The sequence below is a fragment of the Solanum tuberosum genome, unplaced genomic scaffold (assembly GCF_000226075.1).
Source record: "Solanum tuberosum cultivar DM 1-3 516 R44 unplaced genomic scaffold, SolTub_3.0 scf00199, whole genome shotgun sequence".
Lineage (NCBI taxonomy): Eukaryota > Viridiplantae > Streptophyta > Magnoliopsida > Solanales > Solanaceae > Solanum > Solanum tuberosum.
The window spans coordinates 239,665-244,070 of NW_006239136.1; the positions used below are offsets into that span (position 1 = coordinate 239,665).

A 4,406-nucleotide genomic window follows, 5' to 3' on the forward strand; every position below is an offset into this window, starting at 1 on the left:
ATATTTTTTAATCTATAATGTCTATTTAAACAATGATTGCATATGGTTTAACTGGACAACATAGGTTTGTTGTACATATTGTTTATGGTAAAGCTTATATTGCCATTGTCTTGTGCTCAATTAACTTAGATGCTTATAACTTTGTCATTGTCGGTCCGACCATGGAGACGGTTTAGAAAAAACTCTTGAAAGGAAACAAAGATGTATGTTGATGTATTAGACGATATTAGAATGGTCTGTCAATAGGATCTACAGGATCTCTGGATTCCCTATTTATTTAAGTTTGGTACTAAGCTGGTTGTCAGAAGCAGCAGACTAACACTATAAATTAACATGATATTTATATTATAGTTCAGGTGGTCCTTATAAATATTCCTTTAAATAATTGATTTATCACAATTTTATTCTTTTGTAGTGGGTAGAACTAACTTTGCATTCTATGGAATTCTTTGATTTGAAATTCATAGGGGCCACGAGGATGAATAGTTTGTATTCCTCTTACACCTTTGTTAATTTAAAATAAATACTATTATTTTCATATGAAAGATGTTATTTCGTGAAAACTTAAGTATTTGGTCAACATATTTTTGCAATATATTGATAATTTTTATAGTAGTGTATCTTCATTCATCTAGGCTTTAGCGCTTTAATGTAAATATTGGGCCCGTGCTTAAGCACGGGCTATTCCCCTCTAGTATATATACTAGATGGATATAGCCCGTGCTAAGCACGGGCCCAACATTTAGCATTTTCAAGTGGTATATAATTTGCGTAGTAACTCGAAAAAGAGTATATATTGTAAAAGCTAATAGATCATTGCATAAGTTATACACATGAACTTCAAAGTGCAATAATACAACTAATTTCTCCCATTCCACAAACAACTTTACAATGCAGACAAACTATCTTCCAAATACTTTTCAATATTTATCATAAGAATAGAAGTGGATAACCTTACATAGAGATCATAGAATATGACAAAATTCATTTTAAAAAATCTATTTATGCCTTGAATCATTAGTAGTAAATTTGAGTAGATGCTCTCTGTATTTTTCAAAAGAATAGAAGTTGGTATCCTTAAATGGAGTTGCATGTAGAGCAATAAAATTATGTTTCATAAATCCATTGATGCCTCAAGTGTTTGTAATTGTACAATAAAATTCTGTTTCATAAATCCATTGATGCCTCAAGTGTTTGTAATTGTACAACCTTCACTCAATGCCCTAAGGAAATAGATTCAAGAAAGTATTATTGTCATTCACATTGCAATCCAAAGCCTTTCTTGATCTATCATTTCAATTGTGTTGGAAATACAATACCTAGCTTAGTAGCCAACCTTTGCTATCCCAGAAATACATAACAGGGAGACGTTACGTTTTGAAATACCTTCAAAAACCAAGTAAACAACAATCGTCAACTAAAGAACTCTAAAACTGAGTGCAAAAATAGAAATTAGCGAGCTATAAATTAAAAGATACTTATGTTTCAGTAATTTGAATAAACTACAGTATCATTGTTTTATGCCTTATTGCGATTGTCATAGTAGCTATTTCAAATATATTTTTTCCACATTTTTCAATGAAGAGAGCAGTCACAAAGTGAACGCCAAGTAAATAATTGTTGAAAGCTTAGAACAACATTTTTCAAATGAAGTAACTATCCGTGCAATAAACTAAAAATAACTTAAACAATCAAGTAAGTGATAGATTAAAGATAAGAACTTCATGTTTCCTAAAGCGAGTAACTTCCAATAGCACATTGTATAAATGCAGGGGTAATTTAGGATGGTATGTAGTCAAAAGATGTTGCTAGATTATAGGTATGCCACACACATAGAGTTTAATTTGATGGGAGATTCTGACATAAGGTGTGTAAAAAGAATGCAGTAAAGTGAACTAAAATGCCATCCAACGGACAGGGAAAGATAACTGGTGATCATAATTCTGTAATCTGTGGTCTTTCTGACCTACACTTTCATCTCTGTTTTGTGTATAGAGTTGTAAAGATGGCTAATTATTTATTTGTTTTCTCTTCATGGTTTATTTTGAAACTTGTGCTCAAGTCAAGTGTACTAATCTTAATTATTTTGGTAATATAATACTCTAGTGAAATAGAAATCTTACACAGGAGAGAAAGTTGAGATTGCATATTCAGGTTGATGACACTGAATGCTGTTTATGTGATGAAAAAGTAATGGAGACTAATGTTCACCTATTCGAGAAATGCAAATGGACATCAGCTGTGTGGTAAGCTATGCACCATTGGACTGAAATACCAGTGCAGAATATTGGTATCATGAAGGTCTAGGAAAACATAAAAGGTAATCACTGGAAGCAATTTAAAAAGGAGATCATGGCAGCTATCTGTGGAGATATCATATACCACACTTGGCGTGCCAGGAAATGGAGGAGGTTTAAGGACAAGCGTGTACATACGGAGGAGGCAGTAACACAGATAAATAAGGAAATCATTGAAAGATTACACTTAGTAGTTCAAAGAGCAAAAAAGTGTAGACACTTTATTCAACATTTGTTATGTAATTGGTTTTATGTTTGGTAGGAGGCCTGTTCTCTCTTATCAGAATTAGGTGCTCTTTATTTGTATCCGTTCTTGGGTGGTTATGGTAATATTTTACAGTTGTTACTATAAAAGAAAAAAATAAAAATCTTCACTTGCAGAACCATTCAGGTAATTTAAGAAAGGAAATTATACAACATGTTATAAAAACAAAATTAAATGACAGCACATCTAAATTCTTATCCTTTAATGTTAAATTCTTAACTTCATGAATTCTCTTTTGATGTCATAAGTTTTTAGTGTGATTTTCAGGCCTTCAGATCACAAAAAGAGACATATGAAGTGATTCACTTTCAGTATGACGACAACAAATAATTAAATAAACACAACATATTATGATATAGCTTTTTGCTCAAAACTCACATTATGTAAAAAGTAAATAGAAGAAAACCAAAAATAACACAAAAGAAAATAAAGAGCAAATGGTGGAGATACTGAAAGGAAAATCAAAGGGAATAAATGGAACTTGGATATAGATAATTGGAAGCAGAATATCAGTGTCATATATAAATTCCACAAGAAATATTTAGGAAAGAAAGAAATCTTAAAAGAGATATAAACACCAAATTTATCTATTAATTGTATAGAAAATTAATTGACAATCAAATTCGATCATAGCAGATAACCAACACACACAACAACAGCCTGTGATTATACAATAAAAGATATCCTCATTAGAATTGAATCAACTAATAAAACAATTCTCTAAAATATATCTTCATAAATAACTCAAAACTAAACTAATGCTCAAGAACTTCAATTACAAGAATCTTAAGTACATTTAATCCTACATCTTTGTCACTTGAAACTGAAGGGCTAAAATTGTACAAAACGAACCTCATGAAGATGAGCCAAAAAATGCTAGGATCACTCACGAGTCACGACCATTTGACTCATCAGCAGTCAGCCATGCCTACATAATGTCAAAAATAGCAAATTTGCTTGTACTGGGAAGCTTGTAATAAAAAAGCTTCAACCAATGTACCTTCAGGGTTTATGAAAGTGGCGGGTGCAAGATTTTTATTTTTTTTTCGTTGATAAGCTCCTGAGACTGGAACCTTGAGGAGGAAAAATAATTTGATTTTTGGTATCAAATGAGGTTCAGAGATGGATGCCCAACGTCAATCTATCGACAACAATGGTAGTGACCCGGAGCTTAACACAAATTTGTTGCTTTTGTTCCCCATTGTTGTTTGACAGAGAGAGCTTGAGCCATGCCTCCCTAATCGTTATTATAATCCCATAAAAACTATAGATATAGTCATATAGGATTCGGTTCTTGAATACACTGGAACAGATACAAAAATAGATTCAGTGATCTGTCTGTTCTTAAATTTTTTCCCAAAACTCTAGCCCTTTCTCTATGTTGAGGATTTGAAAAGAATTTTAAGAGGATTAAAGCAAAAATTGAGAGAAATAAATTACCTGCAATTAAAATACCCAGTTAAGAATGAACTCAAAGTTTGTACTTTGCTGAGTAGAGCATCGGCATTGTTAATTGTAAGCAAAGAAGAGCGTAGAAGAGTGTAGAAGAAAGGATTGGAAAACAAAATGCCATTAGAATATAATAAAAATTGGTAAGCAAAGAGGAGCGTAGAAGAGTGTAGAAGAAAGGATTATAAAACAAAATGCCCTTAGAATATAATAAAATTTCCAAACTACCCTTGGTCGTCTGGTCGTCTTCACTCTTCTATATAATAGAAATATACCCCAAACTAGAATGTTGAATTACTATAATACCCCAATTAAAAATACTCAATTAATTTTATTTGTTAATTTAATTAATTTTATTATATTGAAAGTAGATACCTTTTCAAATTAAAGAATTG

At 31.6% G+C, this 4,406-nt stretch overlaps 1 long non-coding RNA gene across 1 annotated transcript; it reads right to left on the minus strand.

The window, feature by feature from the left end:
- Window positions 1–1,152: 1,152 nt before the first annotated feature.
- Window positions 1,153–4,162, minus strand: LOC102596679 (uncharacterized). The gene is made up of 4 exons (XR_367963.2): window positions 4,003–4,162; window positions 3,415–3,865; window positions 1,320–1,386; window positions 1,153–1,223 (listed from the first exon to the last, which is right to left on the minus strand). It is a non-coding gene; the product is annotated as an uncharacterized lncRNA (long non-coding RNA).
- Between the last annotated feature and the right edge of the window lie 244 nt (window positions 4,163–4,406).